Source organism: Lytechinus pictus, chromosome 16 (genome assembly GCF_037042905.1).
Source record: "Lytechinus pictus isolate F3 Inbred chromosome 16, Lp3.0, whole genome shotgun sequence".
NCBI classification, from domain to species: domain Eukaryota; kingdom Metazoa; phylum Echinodermata; class Echinoidea; order Temnopleuroida; family Toxopneustidae; genus Lytechinus; species Lytechinus pictus.
The window spans coordinates 25664149-25680906 of record NC_087260.1 but is presented as its reverse complement, the minus strand read 5'-3'; the positions used below and the strand labels follow the sequence as shown (position 1 = coordinate 25680906).

Genomic DNA, 16758 nt, shown 5'->3' with positions numbered 1-16758 from the left:
TTTTTTTTTTTTTTGCTTGTCAATTTTTTTTCTGGAACAATAACCTTTATTTTTTATTGAAGACCTTTTTTTTTTTTTTTTGCTTGTCAATTTTTTTGGCGGCCGATTTTGCCCCCCCCCCCCCCTGTGGAAAATCCTAGGTACGCCACTGCTCAGTTATGTAAATATAACACAAAACTTTACATTATGGAATTTTTACAGCTCTATAACATATATTGTAGAACACAAAAATCTTAAAATTATTGTTGAAGATGTGGGACAACTCTGAGGAAAATAGCCAATTCAATTTACTTCAGCCATTTACAGGGCGTGTGCTCTGATAATGTACAATGAAGGCTAATTAAGAAGTGATCTACTTATTAGCAGGTCCCTATTACAAGAAAATAAGCGTTCGTACCTTTACGGAAAAGTTCTGTGTTTTTACAGTATTTCCATGGTACCACTTTGAAGGTTGTAATTCACTCAAAAATCTTTTCTGTAGATTTAATGGCTGAGTTATGTAGGGAACTGACACTATAATCATGATACATTTATATAGCGCTTAATACAATGTTTCTAAGCGCTGCATACTACTTCCCCGGCTTTAGCACGGCTACCCTGATCAAGAATTCAAGGAATTTTTTCCTACTGGGTACCCGTTTACTACACCTGGACAGAGAGTGGCAGATGTAGATAAACGCCTTGCCAAAGGACGCAAGTGATGTGGTGGGTTTGAACCCTGCACCTTGCAGTGTAAAGTCAGGAGACTTATCCAGTGAGCCACAGTATAATAGGTAATTGATCATGGGTAATAAAATTAAGTTTAAAGGGAAATCCAGCCTTGGCCATAAAATGTTGTGTTGGGAAGGAGAAAAATAAATTAAACAGAATGGTGAAAGTTTTAAAGAAATCAGACAAGCAATAAGAAAGTTATAGCTGCTTTAAAATTGAGATCACTAATAGTATGTAGATTTCAAATTGGCAACTGGGTAAGAAAAATTATGACAAGGGGCAAGGACAACTTTACAATAGGCCATGTACTTTATTATCAGGGATTTGTGGTTTTCTCCTAAGTATCCATTCCCCTGGGGCAGTAATCTAAATATAACCCAGGTACAGTTTAGTATATTGTTTAATGTCCTCATGAAAGAAAAATATAATTTGAAGTAAAACTTTTGGGAAAAATGACATTTTAGCCATAATATGTATTGGAGTACATGGAAGAGTAGTCCTTGCCTTACATCACTATGACATCCCATATGCGGCCGATTTGAAGTCTCCATGAGTATAGTGATTACGAATATTTACAACTTTTAAAAATTCATAACTTTCTTGTTGTTTGTCCAATATTGTTCAGACTTTCACTTATCAACTTGTCTGATTTTTCTTTTTCTTATAAAAACAAGTTTTTATTTGGGTTGGATTCCCCTTTAATATGATTGATTGATTGATTTTATTCGTCAAGAATATCACAGGAGATTACAATGAAATTGAGGAAATACCTTGACAGGATAGCCCATGAAAGCCGAAAGGCTTATTTCCAATGGGGTGACAGCATCTGTGAAATGATACCAAAACATACATGCATGCACACAAAAAAATAAAATTTCCCTGCTGAAGATTCTACAGTTGAGATTGATCAGATCAATTGCAATTTTTCATAAGATGTGGCCTTATTCATCAATTTTCCTGTTCTGATTGGGAATTCTATCCAATTCAATCATACAGTGCGTCCAAGAAAAAACGAAATCGAGATTTATCGATGATTTATCATAACTTAATCACAAATAAAATAGACAGATGACCTACCATTGTAAAGCTTAGAATCTCCTCTTTCATCTGAAATTACTTAGATTATTTCTTATTCACGCATGAGTTAGCAAAAATAATTTGAAGAGGGGATACCAAAAAGTCACTTGGCGGGCTGTTTCTTGGTTTCAAAAAGTAAATCACATTTCTAAAAAGTTCAGTATCTGCTCTTTAATTTGATACCTCAATTACAGAAAATGGTCAAGAAATAACAAAGTTCTGGATATTTGAAATAAGGCTTGAATTTCAACAATTTCATAAAATGAAGAGGTTTTACATGCTAGCGTCCAGACTCACTCGACACTCCGTTTTGTTGACGATCAGCCATGCATTAAGTCTTTTGTTAACCGTGCGATAGCTTCTGTGGGAAACCGGTGAAAACACGTTATTTAATGAAAATTATGGAAATACAAGCATTGTTTCGAGGGAACATAACTTTTTTACTTCTTGACCATTTTCTGTGATTAAGGTATCAAATGAAAGAGCAGATATTGAACTTTTAGGCATGTGATTTTCTTTTTGAAATTCAGATACCCCCCGCCGAATGAGTTTTTGGTATCCTTTCTTAAAATTTTTTTGCTCACTCAAGCGAGAAATAATCTAAGTAATTTCAGATGAAAGAGGAGATTCTAAGCTTTAAATTGGTAGGTCATTTGTCTACTGTATTTATGATTAAGTTATGATAAATCTTCGCTAAATCTCGGTTTCGTTTTTTGTGGGACGCACTGTATTGGATCACTAAGAAATGAATACCAGAATTACTCCAAGAGATAGGGCCAATATTTCACTCATCTGTGATTCGTAGAATATTTCTGGTAATCCATAAAAAAGAATCCATCCATATCCAATATGATTAGTATTATCTATTCCAAAAATATTATTATCTACACCCCCCCCCCCATGAAAAAAAAATTGATGGAATATTTGTAAGATTTCTGTCCTGTTGCCTAACAGGTAATTGATGCAGACCAAAAGGTGCTTTTTTATGCATTGCTAAAGCACCCTATGTAGATCAGAATATTGGGGCTTGTGTGAAAACAAGTTTATGGGTACTTTTAAAAATTATGATACTTTTTGCAGTGATTTCCCGAAGGTCCTGGATTTTTATTTAGTTTGAAAGTACAGATTATCAAATTATTAGTGTGAGTTCAGAAAATATAGAGAAACACTGGTAAGACGAGTTTACATACTATGAAATCACCTTTGGTATAAGTTGCTTGAGTGCTCCATGTTTTATACCTTGGCTGAGTTTAGGCATGCCAAAGGGTTTTATTGTCGAGTTCAGAATATAGGCCATAGTCACTACTGAGTTCAAGGAAGGTCTTAACCTGCCTCTCCTAAGCCACATGGTAAATCAAATCCCTCTGACTCTCTTTATAACAGCTATAAACAAAACAGAACATCACCAAGTATGAATAATTGTTCATAATGTTTTTATAAGTTCGCTCACAGCTGGGGAATAAGTCTTGTAGCGGGGTTAAAGTAGGCATCGCCCAGTTAGGCAACCGAGATTCTACCCCTGCGCAGAATTGTCGCAAGTAATCAGTCAATAAGTGCTCTCAAATGATCGTAATGAAATTGTTAGTTAATCAGGCAATTTCCTGGATCACCGATCGCCCATATCCCCCAGAAATAAATCAATCAGATCCACATTGACGTTCCCACCCAAAGACCCTGTTCACATTTCCACACCCACTGCTTGTGTTTGATGAAGCCTCTATCGTGTTCACACTTTCATTTAATCCTATGGTGAGATACTTGAGTAAATATTTGTTTGCAATTAGTCATATATGTGAATTTATTATCATCTTGCGCTGTTTCAAAATGTTTGCATTCTTGACACCCCCCCCCCCTTGAACTGCTTGAATTTTTTAATATATTTCAAAAAATTAAAATCTAGGAAAATTTTCTATCAAAGCACTAAATGCAAATCCATTGTTTATTGATATTTCAAAACATTATTTATCAATATAAGAAAATTTGCCATCAAAGCACTAAATCTAAAATTGTAGTTTTCTGTAAACCTCCAAAGAAAACACATAACAATTTGTTGAAAGATGAAGAGTGCATTTACCAAGAAGCACAAACTAAAATTATGGTGCTCTGGAATGGAGCAGAAAATAAATTATATGAATTCAAAGACAGTGACTGATCAAAAATATCAAAATTAAACAATTTTTTCATCAATGACTCCTTAATTTAGATGATCAAACCAGTTATTTTCTGATAATAACTCCATGGTTAAACATTGCAAAGAGACATTCTTCAAAACCTTAGAACTGAAGTTAGCTTAACAAGCAATTTGATTTATGAGAACATAAAAGCTGCAAATGTAAGAAAAATAGAAACTACTGTTCATTAAATCTTAAATTGCATATATTTAGAAAAAAGTAAAATTTGATTATTGAGGGCAGTAATACTGCTTCATTGTTTTCAATTTGTTATTTTTTTATGAAAGTTGGCAAGTGGGTGGAAATGTTATAGATTTGAACCAGATGTCATATTTGTGTTTTATTTTGTTTACTTCTCTGTTTATGATAACCATTAGTATGCCCACTCTTTTTTGTGTGCTATTTGTGAGTTGTGGTTGAATATTTGATGATCGAAAAAGCTCAATCAATAAAATAAATATTGCATTTCTAAAGCTTTATCATACTTACAGAGAAGGGCGTATTCTGCATTCTGTTATTTTTTTATAGGTATTTATGACCAACAACAAAATCATAAAGGATAGCAAATATTTTCTGGAACTGTTAAATTGTTATGTACAGTTTTAAAAATACTGTAAACAATATCAATAATAATGATAATAACAACATCATATTTTACCTGGGGTAGCCACTTCAGTTCCGAAATCTGTTCTTCCCACTGGCCCTGCATAACATGATAATGTTATATCAACCTCTGCTGATGGCTTCAATCAGAAGAGGAATATATTATATGGTTATATGTAGTGAGTTAGATTTATTATATGTCACTATATAAAAATAATGTAAGTCAAGCGTAATAGCATTTTGATGTACTCATTCATAGTTCAATTGAATTTAGATATCAAAACATATCTTCTAATAGCTTTTAACCTATTCACACAAAGGTTTATACTATGACACAGTGAGTAAGTATTACCAAAACTATGAATGATTTAAATATTATATCTGTGCAGTGACATATTTGCATCTTGGTAATTAAAAAAACAATTAACCATTCAAAGTACATGTATTACAATACTATTTTTCTAATCCGTTTATTTTTATTTTTATTTTTTTTTTGAAAATTTGTACACCAGTAGATGAATGTGGGGAATTTTTTTATTGCTGAGTTATTTGAACTTTAAGTAGTGTAAATTAATTTCTGATTATAGTGAACAACAAGTGTTTTGATTTCACTTCAGATTTAGTATCCATGATCCATGTTATTCCATTTGAATTAGTTCTACACATTTTCAATGAAATGTAAAATCCAATTTCTTTCAACAATAACCAAACACATAGTTGATTGATTGTCCTTACTCAATCCTACTTTCACAAATAGTGTAGCCTCGCTTTATCAGAAATGTCTAGGTGAAAAGTATTATGGAATGATACAGATTTGACTTGTATGTTTTGGATGGGAAGGTTTCATATACAATGTACTTGCATCTTACAAGGCTTTCCTTTGATGTTTAAACTTGAAATTTTAAAGAGCAAAAGTTTGAGCCTTTATTTTCGCTATTCACTTCAGTATGATTTCATCCTAATCAATAGAACTAGAGCCAATTTGTTTAACTTTATTTATCATGAGAATGCAAATTAAATTTGAATTGTTTTAAAGTAATTGATTTAATGTTTAGATCATTTTCCTTCAATTACAAGCTATGAAGCCATAGTAGACAGATGCCCTTTATAAGCAGGTTCTATAACACATTCCTTTCAAATGGGAGACAATATTGGTGGCCACTAAAGACAGGTTTTTACGTCAGACAGGTGGCCACTAAGACAGGTTTGATTGTATTAAGGAATATGTTAAAACAGAACAGTGCTTTAAAGTGGGAATAAATATGCTTGTGTGGGTAGTAGATTGAGATCTATAAGAGACAGTGGAATTAATGACTGCAAGGAAGTTAATTAAGATTGATTAATGCATGTGAACACAGTTAACAACAGGACATTTAGATTTCACTGCATAATACAGACATACATGTAGGAATAACAGTGACTTAGTAAGGCCTTACATCAATAAAAAGTATGAATACAGTCAACATTGCCATGATTTCATTCTACTTCAAGCCCTCTTAAATGGCATCTTGCACAGATTGGAATAACATTATGTATGTGAGGAGAAATATGAACATAACCAGCATAGGCATGTTTTATATCCATTCCATTTCTCTTAATGTTTCAGGGAATACCAATGAGTAATTAATGAAGAGTATGAACATACCCAACATTCACACATATCATTTCCATTCCAAGCCCTGTAAGTAAGTTTTCTTGTTAAAAGGAAAGTAATGAAAGAGTGAACACAGCCAACATTGTAACATATCAATTCCAAAATATGTTACTATTCATGTTATAGAAACTGATACCAATGTCTGATTTAGCAAGAGTATGAACACATCCAGCTTAGAAACCTTTCATAGGAATCATCCTCTTTCTTTCTTTTTTTTAAAGTTATCTTTATTACCTTCAATACAGCTTGTATACAGTACCAATGTTTTTATTAACATAATATGAATATGACAGACATTTATTTCACATTCTCATTTTGACTTGATCAAACACATATTTGCATAAATTCATACAAACTATGAAGTAAAAATTAACATTATAATTAACAATATCATCAGTTGAGAGTAAATTATTGTTACAATGAATGTTGGAAAACAAAACTGTCAATTCCATGCTAAATTGTACTGAATTAATAAATTAAATTAGGTAAAATAAACCATGTTGTAGAAAATATGAATGAAGAGTATAAACGTACCCAACATAATAATGGTGGCTACTTTTATTGCGCACAGGTCCACCTTTCGGTGCTCATGGTGCGTCAAGAAAAATAAGCACAACGCACAAACAATAATAGAAATAATAGAACATTGGAACATTTCAATTCTGTTCAAAGCCATGTTGTTGTTTGTGTTGGAAGAATATGGACACAGCCAATATGGTAACATATTTATTCCATTCCGAATCCTGTTAGTGTTGCATAGAATATCAATGCGTAATTAATGAAGAGTATGAACGCAGCCAACTTTGGAACGTTTTAATTCCACTTCAAGCCCTCTTAGGCTTGTGGGTGGGACGGCCATCAGAAAATAGGTCAACTCGTTTGGGTGTGATGTTAACTTCCTCTCCCGCCCAAGTCAGGGGGTTCGGAAAGAAATTCTTTGATTTTTTTAACCCCCTCTACTAGAATCTTCTACACCCCTCCCCCTTCACCAGCACATGCACATTTCCCCCTTTTTTCTTCCTTTTGTTAACTTGGAATAAATAATCAAGATATAATACTAATATTAGAATTTGGTTTAATTGCCTGTGTGACTTTATATAAATTTGATTTTTACAGCAGATTTGCAGGAATGATGAAGTTGAGGATAACATTTATTAATGATTTAGGATTATAATCAGAGTTCAACTTCACAATTATTGTTAAGATTTGTTTTATGGCCCCATATCAGATCATTCAAAACCTGCCAATGTAATTGTGTTTTATGAATGATTGTTATTACACATTCTTTTAATATGAATTTTTGTATCTTTCTCATTTTTTAAAACAATTTTGAGGGGTTTTTTTTCATCTTTGTTTGCACCATCAGACTTAAATATGACAGCTGATATCTATCTTTGGAGCACAATAAAATAAAACATTCTGCATTAGATGAAGTCATGAATTAGCAATCCACTGATAGATATCTTGGATTTTCAAAATTAAGTCATTTAATACTCTTAATTACTGCTAAGGGGTCTTGCTTAACAGGTTTAATTATAGATGTCTTGTTCATACAAATTATAAGAGTTAAAAGTATGATTCTACACAATACTTAATTGTAAAAAAAAATACATCAAATTTGTTTTTCCAGCTATAAGAGTAAACAGAGAGCGAATACCACATATATCACATAGACACTGACATGCATGTCATATATAAATTTTACAATTCTAAGGTTTCACATATGTATTGCACAAATAGTTTTGGGGGAAAAATAGAGATGGGATCAATAAAAGAGAAGATAACAGACAAAAGAAGAAAAGAGCAGTGCAATAACATAAGCCCTTGAAGACAATGCTATCAAGGAGAAATTTCCTCATCATAATATAAGCTTATTACATGTTTTTATGTTATGGGGCGCTGATGTCTTTTTCTCTGTGTAAAAGTATCTCATTCAAAATGTTTTTGAATGGTTGGATGATTCGTTTGAATTTAAGATAAAAGATGTTCTTCACACAATAACATATTTGACCTTTTTTTGTCTTTCTTATAGCAAAACAATAATGTTTCTATGATTGAAAGAATTGTTTCTTGATAGATCATTCTATGCTCGACTACCCATGAATACTGAATACAGTCCGAGCCCCAGTCGAGAAGAATATTTCATGAAATAAGTATAAATAAATAAGAAGCTTCTTAGGGGATCCCCTCATTTTCATAAAAGCTTTTGGTATTACTATTGTACTTTTTATAATAATTTATCTGAAGTTGTAATTATATTTGATTTGTATTTATTTATGTATATAATGCATGCAACTGAAGAAAAAAATAAAACTTGAACTTGAAACTTGAATTAGAAATGAACCATTCTAAAGAGACTGCTCATACCAATGATAAACTTGGGTAAGCAAACAATTATGAAAAATAGTCAGTTCTTGTATAGCGCATAACACATTATGAATAAAATCTCTATGCGCTTCCAAAGGACTTGGATATTATTACCCCGGCTGTAGGTCAAGCAGCTTTCCAGCGCTCGGCATTTCAAGGAATAAATTCCTGCCAGGTACCAATTCACCTCACCTGGGTTGAGTGCAGCACAATATGGATTAATGTCTTGCTGAAACCATGGCTGGGATTTGAACCCATGACCCTCTGTTTCAAAGTCCGGAGACTAATCCATTGGGCCACAACGCTCCACAAACTATTGCTATTGCTCTGCAGATGTGGTATATGGTTTCAAACAATAATTTCCCTGAATCTAGTTATTGTGCAGGGGCCTCTGAGAAGAATATATTCAGATTTCATTCAGATAAACTATTATATTAAAAAAAAAAAAAATCAAGACAGACTTTCCAATGACCAATAAATGTCTTTGTTAGCAAACTAAGTATACAAATCATGTTATCCAGAATAAATGTCACAAAAAGTTGTATATTACCCCAATTAGTTAAAGGAGAATGAAACCCTTGAAACCAGCTGAATCCATATCAAAGAGAAAAATCAAAGAAACATATTGTTGAAAGTTTGAGGAAGATTGAATGAATAATAAGAAAGTTATGAGCATTCAAATATTGAGATCACTAGTGCCATGTAGATTCTCCCAACGGCAATGCGACCAAGATCTGTGATATCACACACGTACAACTCCCTCATTACTTTAGTACTTATTTCACTTATATTCTCACTTTTATAGAGTCTATCACAAGGTGAGGTGTTCTCTTTATGAGATGACAAGTACAGAGGTTTCACAACATTATATCATTGATGAATCGTTTGTCATATGATTAGAATGAGCAAAAAGAGATGTTTTGGGGTACATTTTCAGTGTCCAAATGGGAGAGTTGTACGTGTGTGACATCACAGATCTTGGTCGCATTGCCAATGGGAGGATCTCCATTGCATTAGTGATCTCGACATTCAAATGCTCATAACTCTTTTATTGCTAGTCCTATTTTACTCAAAGTTTTGTTGATCTTATTCTTTGATTTTTCTGCTTTCACAAAAGCTAACTTGCTCCAAGAGTTTCATTCTCCTTTAAGACTGTCATTCACATTGAACAAGAATGTGAACCAGGGAGGGGTTGTTGACTGCTTATATAATTTTTTTTTTTTCATGATTATTTTTGTTCTTGTACTACGATACTCGTCATTATGATTCAAATAGCTTTCTACAAAAGACTTCCATATAATCCTTTACTATTTTCTTTTCTTATTCTAATCTTAATTATAATACGTGCATATGTTTTTCCCTTTTCAAAAGAAAGTAACTGCCTCTCCCTTCTTAAATATTTCCATCTTGAGTAGCTGTCCTTAGAGTGCTCACAGAGGGGTGTGTATTTAATGAAGGGTAATCTTGTTTAACCCACTTTTCGTCGTCTTTAACGGGTGGATATTTCCAGGGCAGGAAGAACTCAAATCGTCTCCACCCTTTTCCATATTTTGTCATTTATTTTCCATTAGCAGTATCTCTGATTGCACAAACAACAGAGCTTCAGAGCTCTTTTTGTCTGTTTCATAATCACGGGGTGTTGTGATGTAGACATCCTCAATTCCTATGTTCTGTGAATGGTTGGTAATATGCCCAAGTTCACTTTATCACAATTTTTAAATGTCATATTCTCTTGGTTTTTCTATAAAGTGAATCGTACGTCTTGTATGTTTTTTTTATTTTTATCTTTCTCTCTCTCTCTGTCCCTGTTTCTTTCTCAGCACCCCTCTCACATAAACACACACACTCTCTCTCTCACTATCTATCTATCTATCCATCCATCCATCCATCTATCTATCTATCTACTAGTATCTATCTATCTATCTACTAGTATCTATCTATCTACCTACCTATCTATCTATCTAGTGAATATTTAATTTGTGCTATTGATTATGTAAATATTACTGATTCAATTATAACAAAAAAATTTATGTTATGACAGGGCCGTTGTGGAAAGCGGTTTTGAAACTGACAATGCCACTCAGTATAAATAAAACTACAAATAAATAAATATATATCTCTATATATCTCTCAGTCTATCTATCTATCCATCTGTCTTTTCTTTTTTCCTCTCATCTTTTTCTTTCCTTCCCTCTTTCTTGCACTCCCTTTCTCTCTCTTCCTCTCTCCCCTCCTAATATCCCAGACTTTTTTTCACAATATTAACACCGGTCGATATGATGTCGATAAATGTTTGAATCATGAAATGTGTTATAATTCAAAACATTTTTCCTCCCAATTATAAAAAAAAGGCGGTGCCACGTTTGACAGGAATTGTGAGAGAGGACCCTGCTGATGTATTGATGAAAATGAAAAAGACTGCTAACCACTGCTTCCATTAGGAAATAACACATATTTATGAATAATGGCACTTGGGACTTATTGAGCATTGTTGTTGAAGAATTTTTGTCAAGATTTTGTCACGTTTCTTAGTTTAAATGTGAATTATGTCAGGTTTTATGACATTCCCTGCAGCACTGAGAAATCATTTGTGTAAACTTTTATTTCCGATTGGCTTTTTTGTGTTTTCTATATCTATGTAGGTGGCTGGGTTTGGGGGACCAAAGATTGATCAGCCAAGAATATTTGCTGGTCATTAAAAACCATCAAGAGTATAACACCAGTCGCAATCTCTACTTGAGCTTTGGTGACATGAACTGATGACCCTTGACCTGAAATTGATAATATGTAAATATGATTGATAGTTAGTTATCTGTGTTAATGATATAATTAATGATTAATTTTTCAAAATTGCACTTGAGTGAAGTCATCATTGCATGATCACATTGAAAAGGTTTGCTGCACACTTCCATAGATGACATGAAAAAGGAATAGATTGACATGGGCCAATTTTGAAAAGTCATGGGGACAAAAAATTGTCTTAAAATAAATAAAAAGAGAAAAAATTAAAATTCTGATGAAAACAATAGGTGATCTGACTGTCATATATATGTAAAGACAGACCACCTAAGAAAGCACTTTAATATTAAATCGGATGAACCACCCTAGTAAATACCAGGATGAGAAATTGTATGGAGTGTGATAAATAGCTCTTGCTATGGCATATTATAATGAATGCAATTGTACTGCATGTTCTCATTGCAGTTTTTCTGTAGATGTTCCATTAAAGAGAAATTCCAGTAGTTGCAGTAAACACTGATTTCATGAGAAAGTCTGTAAAACCAGGCTTAAAGGGATCGTTTAACATTGTGAGAAGCTGATTTAAAAAATTCTCAAATTAAGATGAATTATGTTTATGAGTTTATGTACTTGTTCTAAGAAACCCTAGAAATCATCTTTATTTTGAATGAAAAGTTGTTAGTAGGTAGGAAAATGTAATTATATTAGAACTCGTCTACTAGACGATTTCCCAAATTACTGTGACATCCCGATTTGAAAATAAAATTGTATGCCTCCCTCTGCGTTGAGATCGTAACGGACACGCAAGCGAGAACTGTCAATCAACCAACAGTGAATGGGGGCAAGGCCGCTCCGGCCGGCATGCACTGAGAATTGTAAACATTACATGCAGCGCATGTTCTCTGCTGGCTCTTTTCTGTAGTGCCTTGACTGTTCTAGTTGAAGCAGAGAAAGTAGTATGAAAGAAGAAAAACAGATTCTGATAGCGTAACGAAAGATATGTACAGACCATCTAAGATAAGAAAAATGCAGACTTACTGACTCCTCGCCGGGATGGTAGTAACGTGGCAAATTTGGGGCGATGTACTTTAATATAACATGAAGATAAAGCGAAAGTGTAGCACCAGAATAAAATATGTGCGATCCAGAACATCATACATGTACTTGAGAATAGAATAAGAACATGTGGTCTCTCGAGCTCTGCGTGTGTCGTGAGCTGAGGCATGGACCATGGCTAGCTGAGGGAAGGATGGCTTTATCCCATGGTGAACGTTTCGTTGTTTATGTGGGTATGCAAATTACTTGGTATACTATTACTATTACGTAAGACTCTTCCCATATCGCTCGAAAAATGAACATAATACAGGACATTCATTTTTAATTGTGCAGTCACATGATTATAACATTTCATTTATTCAAGACTGTTTCTCTAATGGGCCGAGCACCTTTTTGAGAGCAGTAATCAAAACTTGTGTAGTAAATCTGCCATATTTTACTCACGTATGCACTCCCTTCCTTTGAACGCGAGGTCCTTTCTTCTTCTTCTTTTGCTTGACAAATTTTTGGCGAAATACCTTTAGATTGTAAATTTTTAGATGAAAACCTTTTTTTTTTTTCTTTTTTTTTCTTTTCAAAATTTTCTCATGAATTGTGCCTCCTCCCTTTAGAAAAACCTGGATCCACCCCTGCACAACGTAAAGCTGTCCCCCCCCCCCCTCCAACACATAACTGCACAGCCCAACAACCAATGTATAACGAACATTTTTATAATAATTATATAAAAAGATTTGGTGCAGCATAAAATATATAAAATATAAAGGTATATGCTGGGGATAAAAAGGACATAAAAATAATTGCATTATTCTGTGGCCGGCGGCGAAAGCATAAAAATATTAGATTCTGGATTGGCGGTGTTCCAGCGGTGTTGAAGCATGATCTTCCGCCGCCAGTGCCAGAATGTATATTTTTACGTACTTCGGGGGGGGGGGGGGGGGAAGAAATATTTCCATCCACATTTCTTCCACATCGGCTGATAAATGCTTAATTATTATCATTTAGGGGGGGTGTCTCATGCAACTAAAGTCTGAATTTTTAAGTACATCGTAGCTTTATTCTTACAATCATGGACCTACTATGGCCTAAATTAATGATGCGAGCGCGAAGCGCGCAAGGTAATGTTTATTTTTATATTTCGCCTTGAAAATAAATATAGGAGCGCGAACTTTGTTATGAACATGAACATCTTAAACGGGTCATTCTACTCACTTTTGGTAATCACGCAGGGTATGTTCATCTTAAACAATTCGATTTGATTTATTGTTCTCGTAAATGCGTATTAGCATTTTCATAACAAAAGAAACATAATATCGTTTAAAATTTTGGCATGAATAATAGAGTGTACTTATTAAAAATATGATTCAACCCACACACACCAAATGATCCACACCCAACATATTATGATATTAACAATTAGCAGGATCGAGGATTGTCATTATAAGCACATTGCTTGGAAAAAAATAACTGAAAAACCGAGATTCAAACTTATTAAATTGCATTGATTATACAACAGAATGGTGCGAGCGCGGAGCACGAAGAACGAGTTGAAAATTATTAATATTTTGACATGAAGAGCTGAATCGGGTCATTCTAATCAAATACGGTCTTATGGTAAGTATAAAGTTTATACGCCAAGCGAGCTGATATTTGTTGAAATTAAGATCGTAATACGAAACATTGTATAAACTGTTTTGGAATATTGCTGCATATTTTCCTGAATAATGATAAGAGCGCATGTAAAACGCAAGCTGATTTTTTAAAAAGTATATTCACGATTGATTTTTTTTTTTATAATGATTTCTACTTTTTCTGTTTTCAAATCGTTCTTCTTTTCTTATTTCATTCACTTTTCTTCTTCTTACATCCTTTCTTATCGTTCCTCTCTATTTCCCCTTTCTCTAGGCATAGATAGCAAAGCCCCAAGAAACTCCAGAATCCTGAGACGTCCAGATGGTATTTTGTACAAAAAAATGAAGTCACCAATCTAAAAATGTCACTTTAATCCGATTTTAAAAAATGTGGAAAGACACATGCAGGGTTCGGCGACAGGGCATATAAAGTTTAGTAATAAAATAGAGAAATGCGAGTAAACGCAAAGAGTTGAATTTGAAAAGTTTTTCGATTTTATATTAAAATCCTACATTTTTATTTCAATAGCATGTTCGTGATATTACTTATAACCCCTTATAACATTGCATTATGAAGGGTTATATATAGATATTCCCGTGATGCACATCAGTGTTTCCACTCCTCCCGAAATTTCGGGAAATTTTTACCTTTTCCAGGAAAGGTTCCGAATGAAACAAATCCATGCAGGAAATTTCGGGAAATCCAAAGATTACAAGTAAACAATAATTAAACATAGCAACTGTCAACATTCATGTTATATTTTTAAAATTGTTTGCTGAAAGTTTCGGCTGGCTACATTTTTGTACAATTTTTGTTAAAATCAAACTAAAAATTCTAGGAAATGTCTATAAATTCGAGAAGTTTGTTTTGGATCTGTGGAAACACCGATGCACATGGCCTTTGTAAGCGGGGGTGCTAAATCACCTCCAATATTTATATGGGGGTGATGTACAGGTTTGATCCAAACACCTTCATTTTGGTGCGGAAAACAAACTTTTTATTTTTGATTGTATGATTATTCTGCTTTAAATTTTAAGTATTTTCCTTTGTCAAAACTGCTATTTTGGTATTATTGGTTTTAGTAAACATGTGATATTCATCTTTTTCTTATTTTTATTTTCACATTTTTCCTTTCTTTTCTTTTTTCTTTCTTTCTTTCTTTCCCTCTTCCTTTTAAGGGGGTAACTACCCCACTTATCTAAAATTTAGGAGGGCGTGCCCCTTCCCCTCGCTTCCATTTATCGCTACCTTTCCCATTCCCTTCGTTAGTCTGGTAACCTTATTTCGACGTCAAAGAGTCCACTCTATTGTTCTACAACACAACGAACATGACTAAAGAAAGAAAATTGGGAGAGAGAAGTAAAATGAAAGGATCTGAAAACGAAAATAAAACGACGTGTGACCAGGTTGAATTCTCTTATTCACAAAGTGCAACCCTGGACATGGAGGAATGGGGGGTCTGAACATGTGATTTTTGAAATCTTGAAATGAAAATCATTACATCATTATGGAATATAAACAGGGGAAAAGACAAACAAGAACATAGCAGACATTTTCGTTTCTAATATTAAAATGTCCTTTATTTTTTTCTCCTATTTCTTGTGTTGTCCAAGGTTGGAGGTTGGTTGCTAGCGACCCCCTCCCTTCACGCTAGCGCATTTACACACTGACGAGGCGGATCGGAGAGATGAAATCATATATCTCCAGAATGGACGATGAAAACAAATTAAAATTATTGAAAGGGGGAGCGGGAACGCTATAGATCATGCCTATACCTGCGGCCCCCTCAAAAAAAAAAATGGAGACGAGGGAAGTGGAAGGGGCGAGTAGCGTATAAGTTCTAAGTAATGATAATAATAGTAATAAAATAATATAATATTTATATAGCACACGTGTCCATCTTGTTAGGTGCTCAAGGTGCCCATGTATTATTATCACTGCTTGATTCGTGTGATCAAAACGAACATACCTATAATCCTTTATTTGAGCCCCTCCCCCGCGCAAACGAAAAACACTACGAACTTCCACAACCATGCAAGGGAGAGGGGGGGGGGGGAGAAGTGGTGTTCATTTTCAAAAGTTATTATATTATTTTATTTTTTGCTCACGAGCTACACTCCATCGTAAATGTTCAAAATGTTTGTCGGTATATCCCTTGATTCTACAAATGTATATCGGTAACGTGTACCGACGTCAGCTATACGACCATGAGTCTTGGAAGTGTTCAACACTCTCCTCAGTCACATTTTCTTCCACCATACCCAGGGCAGTACAGGCTTTCATCAGTTAAAGGTAGGGGTGGGAATTATCATTCACACTTTCCCGATAGGCCGCCAAAATAATTTTTTTTTTTTTTTTTTTTTTTGGGGGGGGGCATTATTCACGTTATTATTTATTTATTTATTCATTTATATATTAGAGGGCTTGACCTAACTAAAGATCGAAGTTCTAATACAGTCTTATCTTACCTTATCTCATGAGGTCTAAATATATCACATGCAAGCTAAATTTATTGTATATTTTTATTTAGAACTGAGAATTGAATATTCTGGGCAGTTATTGTAATCATGAAGAAGATACGTATATCTAACGAAAAGATTCGTGCGAGCGCGAAACACAGAAGTAATTTTTAATATACTCACCTACAAAAGTATTCGTTTTGCAGTGACTCATGAATGTACATGTAATACAAATCTCACCAATCAATAAAATGCGAGAGCGAGTTGTACATTTTCAATATCTGGGACTAAA

General features: G+C 33.9%; 1 protein-coding gene across 1 annotated transcript in view; it reads right to left on the bottom strand.

Annotated features, from left to right (window-relative positions):
- The window catches only part of LOC129279305 (golgin-45-like), a 38047-nt gene extending 25523 nt beyond the window's left edge, over positions 1-12524 (bottom strand). Inside the window, exon 1 of the mRNA XM_064111120.1 lies at positions 12361-12524. The gene's annotated coding sequence lies outside the window, so the exon portion shown is untranslated. The remainder of the gene's footprint in view (positions 1-12360) is intronic.
- Between the last annotated feature and the right edge of the window lie 4234 nt (positions 12525-16758).